Source organism: Enhydra lutris, unplaced genomic scaffold, assembly GCF_002288905.1.
Source record: "Enhydra lutris kenyoni isolate GAN:26980312 unplaced genomic scaffold, ASM228890v2 scaffoldscaffold48, whole genome shotgun sequence".
In the NCBI taxonomy this organism is placed as follows: Eukaryota; Metazoa; Chordata; class Mammalia; order Carnivora; family Mustelidae; genus Enhydra; species Enhydra lutris.
In genome coordinates, this window is record NW_019154132.1 from 8,365,974 (window position 1) to 8,377,821 (window position 11,848).

Consider the following 11,848-nt stretch of genomic DNA (forward strand, 5'->3'; position numbering starts at 1 on the left):
CCTTGTTGATTGATGGGTTGAAAGAAAAATCCCAGGCAAGTGTGCTAGGCGGCCCAGGGATAATTCTTCTGTTTCTAGATAAGCAAAGCAGGTTTTGCTTTAAGTCCTCATTAAGCATACATTAGCGCTAGCCTCATGACTTAATAGAAGTGTCTGAAAATTCAGTTTGGGAGCAGCCCAAACTGTGGGAACGTGTGGATCTTAACGGCTTGCCTTCAAATGAAAAATTTTTATTTCATTGTACCTCCCAGGCCTACTCCACCCCACAACAATGTGGGATAAGCAGGGATGTTACCATTCCTATTTAGAAGGTAAAAAAGCTGAGGTTCAGAAAGGTCAAGAGGCTTAGCCAAGGTCCCTAACTAGTTAGTAGCCAGAATGCCAAATGGAAGTTTTTTTTGTGCCTTGACAACAAACAGGTCCTGTGTGAAGTTCTTAATGAGGGGTCTTCATAGCAGAAAAAAGAAAGGGCTCTCACCCCCCTCCCCATTCCATCCTTCCCCGCAAAACAAAAACAAACAAATAAAAAAATAGAGCTTGCATGCAAATAAGCCAGAAACCACATTTTTCAACTCTCTGCCACAACTTCTTAAATTTAAAACCAAAATTGAAAGCAATCTCCATAGAATTTCTCTGGAGAGAAATGACCTACTTCAGCTTAAATTCCTCTCTGTATTTGCTCTGAGCCTTGGGAATTACCTTGTCCATGTATTTCCATTCAGAATGAATGCTCTAATATATTTCTTTAATCATCTGTTGCATCAGAGAATATTGTTTCATGCATATTAAAGACTTGAGCATGTAATAGACCAGTGTTCTGACTAATAAAAACCCTCAAAGCATGTCACTACTCTTATTGCTTTTTTTTGGCTTCAGGATAGATGTGTTTTATTTGGCAAGTAATAATAATACTAATAATAATACAAATAATAATGATGATAATAGCACTTATATTAAACAAAGAGAATTATTTTATTTTAAAAGGGTGCCTCAGCATTGTACAAATCATTATTCTTTTGAAGGGGTTGGCCCTCTACCCTCCTTCCAGAGTGTTTCATTCCCCATTCAGGCAAATTAGTCAATGAATACCAGGAAACTTCTCTGTGCCTAGCATCAGGCTGTGCAGAAGTAATACAGACTCAACCGTTACTAAAAACCTCTTCTAGTCTGCTTTGGGTCTGTAAGCCTTTCACAAAATAACTAAAAGCACAAAACAGATGCTCTAAGAATAAACAGAGAAGAGAAGGTCTTCATAGGGGAATGAGGCTTAAGTGGGATTTGGGTAGAAGAGAAAATTGGGATGGATGGACCAAAGGAAGGAGGTTTCCAGGCAAAGGGAAGAATATGAGCAAAGGTATAATATTGGGTCTACATTCAATAAACAATCACTCTTTCACTCATTTTTCTAGGTGGGAGGGCCACAAAGATAAAAGACATGGTTTGCGCTCTGGAATGAAAAGTAGAACAGATCCTGGCAGATTGTTGAGTACAGAGTGATGAGTGTCATACAAGAACAGAACATGGCATGCTCACGGGCCTCAGAGGAGGGCAACATGACATGATTGGGGGAGAAACAAGAGTATAAAGAAACTTTTCCCAGAGTTGTTCATGTCTAAGAGGAATCTTAAGTCAGGAAGCAATTAGGCAGAAGAAGAAGATCCTGGGCAGAGGGAATTGGTTGGTGAGGTCAAGTGAGAGAGGGAGAAGAGTTTGTTGTGTTACAGCTTGGAGGGAGCGAGATGTATGTGTGAGGCACGGTGAGGGATGAGGCTGGAGACACAGGCAGGGGCCAGGCTTAGGAGAACCTGGTAAATCACACCAATGAATTCTGACATGACTCTGGAAGTGGTGAGAACAAATACCATATTCGTAAAAGAGAAGAAGGAGGAAGGCCTGGTTGGAGCACAGGTTTCTGTGGAGGTTTAAGAAAAAAAAAAAAGAGAGCCCCCCCCCCCCCCCGCCACACACATACATACACAAGACAGAGTGTGAACAGGAAAGGTAATGGAGGATTTTGTTTGTCTTTCACAGAAGTCTGGATTTGAGCTGGGATATAATGGGGTCACTGGAACAATATTCTCATTCTAGCATTTCTTGAGACTCAACTTGACATGAACTTCATGCACATGATAATATGCAGTCAAAATAATCAAACCAGACTGTGTGAACAGGGGCAATCACAATCATGCTCTCTGATTTTGCTAACATTATTTAACAATGACAAGTGGAGAATTAATGTTATGTCCTTAATGATTTCAACTAGTGCTGATCTTTCTCAAGTAATATTATGTCCCAATTTCTGATGCATTTAAATTCCTTGTATAAAATAACAAACAGGTGCTAAAGTGAATCTGAGCATCAAAACTAGAACCTTATTTTTAGTATTTTAATCATAACTTATGGACTCAAATATCTTCAGAATTCGATCTACTAGCACTGAATTAGAACTGTGAAGTCAGGGGACATCATCTTCTTTCCTTGATCTCCATCAGTCAGGAACATTTGGGATGGCTTTTAATGATAAGGTAATGGAAAATGGAAATGTACAAGAGGAACTAAGAGTGGAGTATTTCAGTGTAATCCTTTAGCACGGCTCTGAAAATAAATTCACACAGTTTTGCTATTTAGTTTACCAGCTTGCAAAATGCCCTTAAAGTTTTCCCACACAAATGCCCCAGGGATGAATGATACAACTAATGGCAACTTTCTGTATGCCTTCAGGATTTATTGCTGCAAACGGAATGTACTGTCACTTAGAGATTTTTATCTTCCAGGAGTCAGTATATAAGTATTGTCTCTATGGACCCTCCTACAGCTTGGGAGTGGGGTCTGGGTGGAATGAAAGATGAGACAGGTAGTATCTCTTTAATCTAACAGGCTCATAGAGCAGACGACAAAGCTTATTTTGGGGGAAACTTAAGGGATCGAGATAAAATGAAAATTAATCTAAACTGCTTAAAATTTTTATATGATGGAAGATTAGAATTTTTACAAAACATATAATTCTATTTTATAAAAAGTAGATTATGGGTCATGATATTGGATGGAATCCCCAAAGAAACTATTGAAAAAATAATACAAGAAGTGATCCAATGGAAAAGTCTTAGTAAACAGTACAATCTGAAATAAATATAACATTTTAAAAATGCAAAACATGATCAAATTGTTCTAGCTTATGTAAAAAAAAAAATCTGGCAAAAAATTTCACGGTAGAAAGAAGCACAAACAAATAGATTACCTTCTCACAATGTTTAAAAGTGCTGACATTGGAAAATGAAAATAAGCTTTTAAAAATATACATAACAGTAAGTTCTGGAATATGCTTATGTTATTTTTTGTTATGTTATCTTTCCTTGCATAGGAGTTCAGAAAACACTTTGCAATTCTCAACACAGCCCACAGCCTGCTCATCGCATCAGTCTCCTCAGGCTGTCATAACGAAACACAACAGACCCGGGGCTTAATCAACAGGCATTTATTTTCTCACAGTTCTGGAGGTTGCCATGGTTGTTTCCAGGTGAGTCCTTTCTTCTTGGCTTGCAGATGGCCACCTTCTTGCTTGTCCTCACATAGCCTTTTCTCTCCTCATGTGTGGAAAGAGAGAGATCTCTGAAGTTCCTAAGGGCCCCACCCTTATGATCTTATTTAACTTTAATTACTTTCTTATAGGTTCTATCTCCAAAGAGTCACCCTGGGGTTAAGCCTTCAACATAAGTGCTTTGCAGGGGCACAGTTCAGTCCATAACACTCATCAGTATGAACTCTGAAAACTAAACCACAAATTAAATTATTAAAACTCCGACAACAATAGTTTCTTCTATTCTCTTATGTATTTATATATAAATATTTTTGATTACATAAGTCTTTATGTCAGGTGTCATATGTAAGTAAACTCTAGATGCATTTATAAGAAAATCAGCAACACTGGGGCACCTGGGTAGCTCATTTGGTTAAGTGTCTGATTCTTGATCTCAGCTCAGGTCTTGATCTCAGGGTTGTGAGTTCAAGCCTCATATTGGGCTCCACCCTGGGTGTAGAGCCTACTTAAAAAAAAAAACCACAAAACAAAATGAAACAAAAAGAATATCAGCAACACTGACATAATTCTTTGAAGATTAAAGTAGCATTCTACTAAAAGCAGTGGATACAAAGTCTAGGCTTGGACACCCAGATGGTGGAAGAGAGGCTTAATAAAGGAGATGAGTATAGCTAGATAGATGTGGGAATCAATGATAGGGTATAGGCAGAAGGAACCTTGTTCAGGCTCATTTCTTTAGGGAGAATAACAGGCTTGGTTTTTAAAAGCTTACCACTGTTATTTTTCTCTTACCCAGAGCTTTTAAGTGGACAAACATGGCTGGCTTCACAGAAGGTAGCCTCTGTTCTGCAGCCTCAATTTCCTCTTCTCTAAAGCAAAGTTTATGTCGTGACAAAACTCTATTCTACTTCTAATAGTCTGGCTTGGATTTCCCCAAGACTTCCTTCTGGAGAATGTATATAATCTGGTTCTAACGTTTCCAGAATACTTGCTAAGTCACATAGAGAAATCTTCCTTTCCCTTTCAGGTATAAGCAGCTCTGAAATGCCAAGCTTTGTGGCCAACTTGATTAAATTCTGAGGTATAATCTGGAAACCACTGTAATCTGAGAATTAGGGAGGAAGAAGAAAAAAATAGTATAAAATCTATGTGAACGGCCTTATTTCCATGGCCCTGTTACATAGTTAGCTCATTTATTTAGAAGTAATTTAGTTTTAATTACCCCAATTCTGTTTCTGTAATGCTCATGTTTAAAAGGATAGATTAAATTTGAGCTTTAAGTGTTGAGAATAGAATTTCTTTTTTTTTTTTTTACAAACATTAGAGTTTTATTTAGCAAATGCTGTTCTTAGTTTATTAGACAATTCAAAATATCTACACTTACATGGGACATATCATGTCATCACCACAAAATGACATGGTAGAAACACTTCATATCATTATAATGTCATCATTCGTACTTTTTGTGATATTTCTCAAAGACACCCATATGTGGACAATGTTAATAAAATGACATACCTTACTTGATCTTTTTCTCAGAGGATCATTTATCATAGCCCACATCAGTCAGTGTGAAGAGGTGGTCACATAATTTAGGTCAATCCCATAACCTGGCCTGAGAGCTTTTTAATTAGTTAGATATTGATGTTACTTCTGGGTCATGTAGATATAGAAGTTAGGATCTTCTTTAGGGATATTCTTGACTAAGAGGACATTGAGGAGGATCTGGTTAGCTCAGTCAGTTGAACAACTGACTGTTGATTTTTTCTTGGATCATGATCTCAGGGTCGTGAGATGGATTCCTCGGTCAGGCTGGGAATGGATCTTGCTTAAGATTCTCTCTCTCTGCCTCTCTCCCCTCCCTGTGTGGGGGAAAACAAAAGCAGAGAGAGAAAACTAACCTTCTGGAAGAAAGCAAGAGAAATGGTAGGTGAAGAGAAGGGACAGAGGAAATGCCAGGATCCTAGTGGCTTTCTTCGTCTTTCTCCCAGTCCCTTCAGATGGAGGCCAGTTTGAAATCCTTGCTCTTAGATGGTCCAGCGTCTGGACTCCCAGGGTCTGAACAAAACTAATTAAATACAACTTTGTAGCACTTGCATTCAATAATTCTTTCATCACCATACTTTATTTCAACAAACCACTCTAGAATTTAAACAAATTTGTATTTTTTTCAGCCAGTGTCCCCTTATTTGCTTTCTCCCCCAAAGAAATCATACATACATTGCTCAAGTAGTGAGCAATATTGTGCTAATCTGGCCAAGCATGGCTGTAGACTGGAATTTAATGAGTTGAATGACTCATTTTATGACTGAAATTTAATGTGCCAGTTAGTAATCTGGCACAATTTCCAACAAATACATGCCCTTGGTTAAAAAGGAACAGTCAGGTTTCTGAAAAGAGTTATCACAGCAAATCCATCATCAGAAATCCAGCTAAAAATGCCCACTAAATGTAGGTCAGTACTGTCAATATGGGAAATGAACTGTTACTTGTCATATTTGCTTATTGATTAATTTATATTCACAAACACTTAAAACTAATTCCCAAACCTCACCGAGATCAGAAATGCCAGGAAAACTTCAACATAAATTCCTAGGGCTCTCTCAGAACTATAGAATAACAACCTCTGAGAGATGAGGTTCCCGGAATCTGTGTTTTTATAGTTTCATAGGTAATTTTATGTTTATCCAGCTTTGAGTCCACTGTCCTAGAATACATACAATGACCAGAGGAAATATTGTAATTAAAAATAAAATTCTAACAAATACAGAAAAATCAATGTATTTCTATATATCAGCAATGAACAACTGGAAAATAAAATTTAAAAAGCACAATTTATGATAGCACTTAAAGTACAAAATATTTAGGTATAAATCTAGCAACATGTACAAGATAGACATGCTGAAAGCTGCAAAATACCAATAAAAGAAATCAAAGGTGACCTAAATATATATATATATATATATATAGTATTCATGGATTAGAAAATTTTATATTGCTAGAATGTCATTTCTCCCAAGTTGATCTATAGTTTCAACGCAATCCCAATCAAAATCCTGGTAGCAGATTTTTTTATAAGATTTATTTATTTATTTGAGAGAGAGAGAGAGAGAGATCGCATGAGCACAAGTGGGGGAGGGGGCGGAGGGAGAGAATCTCCAGGCATAGTCCCTGCTGAGTGTGGAGCTCAAGGCCAGACTCCATCTCACAACCTGAGCCAAAACGGAGAGTCAATGGCCTGACTGACTGAGCCACCCCAGCACCCCCAGCCACAGTTTTAAAAAGAAATCGACAAGCTTATTCTAAAATGGAAGGACAAAGAAACTAAATTAGACAAGACAGTTTTGAAAAAGCAGAGCAAAGTTGTAGGACTAGTATTGCTTGATTTTAAGACTTACATTAAAGTTACAATAATCAAGACAGTGTAATATTTGGGGGAAAAACCAACATGGAAATTGATGGACTAGGATAGACTGCAGAATTAGACTCATACACACAGATTTTGAGCAAAAGTGCAAAGACAGGTTAGTGGAAAAGGGAATGTCTTTTCAATAAATGGTGCTGGAAAAATTTAATATCCACACGCAAAACAATAAAAACCATACCTCATATTTTAAGTAAGTACTAACTTAAAAAGAATAACTAGACTTACACGTAAAATCTGAAACTGTAAAACTAGAAGAAAGCATTGAAGAAAATTTTTGTGATCCCAGACAAGGCAAAGATTTATTGGAAGTGGTCAAAAGCATAATCTACAAAAGAAAACAATGGGAAAAAGAACATCATCGAACTAAAAGCTTCTGCTCTTTGAAGAATATTGTCAAGAAAATGAAGACAAGCTGTACACTGAGAGAAAATATTTGCAAAACATGTATCTGAGGGCGCCTGGGTGGCTCAGTGGGTTAAAGCCTTTGCTTTCAGCTCACGTCATGATCTCAGAGTCCTGGGATCGAGCTCCACATCGGGCTCTTGCTCAGTAGGGAGCCTGCTTCCGTCTCTCTCTCGGCCTGCCTCTCTGCCTACTTGTGATCTCTCTTGTCAAATAAATAAAATCTTAAAAAATATATATATCTGATAAAAAATGTGTATCTAGGATATAAAAGCATATAAAAGAAGTCCTGAAACTCAGTAATAAAAAAGACAGTCAATAAAAAATTGGTAACAGATTTGAACAGACACTTTACCAAAATAGATACATAAATGACAAAGGCATGAAAGGATACTCAACATCATAATCATTAGGGAAATGCGGCTTGAAATCACAATGAGATACATTTAAGCACCTATCAGGATGGCTGAAATAGAAAACACCGTAATAGTATTGGTTAGGATGCAGAGGGCTGTGACTGTCATACACTGTTGATAGGAACACCACTTGGAAAATAGTTTGGAAGCTTCTTAGCGTTAAAAATACACTTAGCAGATAGCATAAAGATCCTACTCTTAGGTATTTATGTACTCAAGGGAAAGGAAACTTCTGTTTACAAAGGCCCATACAATAAATGTTTGCAGTGGCTTTATTCAAATCGCCAGAGTTGGAAATAACCCAAATGATCATCAAAACCGAAATGACAAACTGCGGCAAAGTCGCACAATGGAGTATTACCGTAATGCAAGGGGACAGCTTACACCGGCCCCGCCAGGGATGAATTTCAGATGCATTCGGGTAAGGGAAAGAAGCCAGACTCAAAAGGTTGTCCATATACTTTGATTCTGTTTTAAATGCCATTCTGGAAAAGATGAAGCTCTATAGTTTATATATATATATATAGTCTCTACAGACAGAAAACATGTCATTGGCTGTCAAGCACTGGGATGGGCGGGAGAAGAGAGGTTGGCTACAAGGGCTTGGGGGAGTTTCTGGGAGTAGGGGTGTTCTTTGGCTCTTCTAGACTCCACATCACAGTACTGTGGGTATTTGCCAAAATCCACAAAACTGTGTATACGAGAGGGTAAATTTTACTGTAAGGAAATGATGTCTCTTCAGTAAATCTGTTCAAAAAGAAAAACAAAATAAAGATAAGCAAAATTCCAGCTTAGTGTATCAAGGGATATGTATTTTGTTTCCATCATTTTTAGGAGCCAAATTATCTTTCTTTTTCCTCAAAATGGCTGTGGTAATAAATGGGCTGCCGGTCTTATCCTGCTGTGGTAATTCAGAGAGGACACGGGGTTGTGTAGTAACCTATTTGTTGCTGTGAGGGGCTTTTGACTCTACCATTACTTATGGCACAGGCTCAGAATATAATGAGGTTGTCCCCGTCTAGCTGTGGTGAGATGTGTGTTAAACACTGGGATAGAAGGGGAGATGAAAACCTTGCTGTTTCCACTATGTATCAGATAACCTGCTGGATGAAAAAAAAATGTTGACAGACCTACAGTTGTTTTTGTACAAGTTTCATTTAAAAAAAAATTTCAGATTGAATTAAAAGGTTAAGTTGCACCCCAATTTTTGCCCTGAAAATGGGGTATGGTTCAGTAGTTCTCAGCTTGTGGGCCCCTGTACAGCATTTATGCCAGAATCTTCATGGGGAGAGAGGGAGCTGCTGTGATCTCAGGGACACTGACATGCCTTTAAGCAGGAGTTTTGCTGAAAGAAAATATTAGCTACTCTCCAGAACTCTACCAGATTTTTTAGTATTTGGAAGTACTCAATGAGTACTAAAGGGTGGAGGAAAATGAATTGATTGTAAAAAAATAATACTCAAAACACTAAATTTCCAGAATTTGTTGTCTCCCTTATTGGACTTCAGATAGGTTAAAGGATTTGCCCAAGCTGACAAGTGGCAGGAATCATATTTAAACCCTGACTCCAAGGCTAGTGCACTTTGATATTGCTTTGCTTTTTCTCTTAGGAATCCACAAATGTAGAAGCCATGATGGTGTGGTAGATCATGCCAAGAGAGGCTAGCAGTACTTCTTTTCTTGGTCTCTATGGCTGTTAAGTTGGATACAATTTTTTAATTAATTCATACTTGACATGCCATTATGATTAGATTTATTTCACTGAGATGCATTTTTAATATTTTAGAGTTAGAATATGTATGGCACACATAAAAGTCTTTTATGACTTTAAAAAATATTCCAGGCAATGAGGAAGCATCTTGAAGGGAACTACTTGGTAACATTCTTCACCAGAGAATAACATTTCTTTTCTCTTGCCTTCCATGGCACCAGCCTCCTGGTTCCTCTCTTCCCTTTCAGGTCTTTGCCAAAGCCTTGGTGGGGTCATCTCCCTCTGCTTGTCTATTAGATGTGGGTGTTTTTCAGAGTTCTGTCCTTGGGTCTCTTTCCTTCTCACTGTGTATGACATCTCGTAGGCAATGTCGTGTGTTCTGTTCCCACTACCATCTGTAGACTGATGACTTCATCTTTGGCACAGACTGTTCTGACTTGTAGAGCCATAAACCCCATTTCTTTCTTGTTGGACAGTGCCACCCAGGTGACCCAAGGCAAACGAAATCTCACCATGCCCCACGAGGGCCTGGTGCCTTCCCAACACTGTGCTGTCCCCCTCCCCTGTTCCTGCTATGTTCTCCGTGTCGTAGGGAGCCAGCTCAAGTGCTTTCCCCACCTTCTCCCACCCAAGCCGCCTCTCAGTCTTATTGGGCTGCCTCCTTTATACCTCTCAGTCTTCCCTTCCTCCATATCCCTTCACCATAGACCTCATCAAGTCTAATCTGTGTTACTCTGGTACATCTCCTCATGAGTCCCGTCCCCCTCCAATTCTGTCCCCAGTCATTCCTAAAGCACACTGTTGAATCTTGTTGCTTCCAGTGCAAGCCACACAATGACTTCCCACTCCCAAGGGCAAAACCCAACCCCAAACCTTCCCCATCTCCTTCTGCAGTTTAACTCTAATTGAAATCAGTTTCAGCCGCAGTGAACTACCTGCAGCTCTTGGAGCTCCCTTCCCTGTTAGTGATCTTCAAATACTTGTGTACACTGCTTCTCTGCCAAACCTCTCAGTACTGGGTTGGTGAGTCTTTGCCTTTACTGTCCTTGTCATTACGGGTTTGTTCCACAAATGTCGTATATATATATTTTAAGATTTAAAATTTTTTCTATTTCCACATTCTTCCCCCCTCAATTTTTCATAAGCAAGCAAATCTCTTTTAATTAGAATGTCTAATCTTTACTAAAATACCTTAATGAAAAAAACAATGATAGGTAATGGCTTTCTCTTTATTTTTATTTTTCTGATACAGTTCAGGTGAATATAGGCATTGTAAAACTTCAAAAAAGTTGTTATTTTTTATTCCTATTTCCAAGTCTTTTAATTCTAAGAGTAACTCATACTATCTCGAAGCAAAAAACTGGAGGGCTGTGGATTTACTCCCAGATCTCCAGTAAGAGATTAGGGCATTCCTTGTCTTCAATGGTTAGCTTTTTCATTCCCTATTTTATTTTGTTCAAAAAATGATTAATAGGTTTTTTATTTTTTAGTATAGTTTTAGGTTCACAGAGTAATTGAGCAGGTAATATTCAGTGTCCCATATATGCGCCCAACTCCTCCTCCCATGCTCTCACCCCCATTAACCTACACATGGTTTCCCTATTATTAACAAGTTTCCATAGTGTTACATTTGTTACAATTAATGTATCAGTATCTAACTGATATACCACTATTAACTATAGTTCATAGTTCACATTAAGGCTCACTCTTTGTGACATCTAGTCCTATGGGTTTTGACAAATTTGCAATGGCATGTATTCAGTGTGGAGTTTCACACAGAATAGCTTCATTTGTGCTTTATTCATCTTTCCCTTCCTTCTCCTTTTTCTCAACCAGTGATCTTTTTACTGCCACCATAATTGTCCTCCAATACCATATTTTGAGCCAAAGAGTGAGTCACCTTTTTAAGCAGATCTGTTTTTTTTTTTTAAGATTTTATTTATTTATTTATTTGACAGAGATCACAAGTAGGCAGAAAGGCAGGCAGAGAGAGAGAGAGGAGGAAGCAGGCTCCCCACTGAGCAGAGAGCCCGATACGGGGCTCGATCCCAGGACCCTGAGATCATGACCTGAGCCGAAGGCAGAGGCTTAACCCACTGAACCACCCAGGCGCCCCAAGGAGATCTGTTTTCTTAAAATGAAAAAAGAATGTCTTCATAAAATTTAAATTATTTTGTAAAAATAGTAAGTGTTCACAGGTTGAATTTTTTTAGTTAGCGGTAGAGGTTTTTCAAGACCAACCAGGTTGCATTTTTTATTCCCATGAACTTTCACTGAATACACTGTTGATCAACGAAAGCTATAGGAAGAAGAAAGATCCCTGAGGAGAAATGAGGGTCCAGATAGATCCAGAA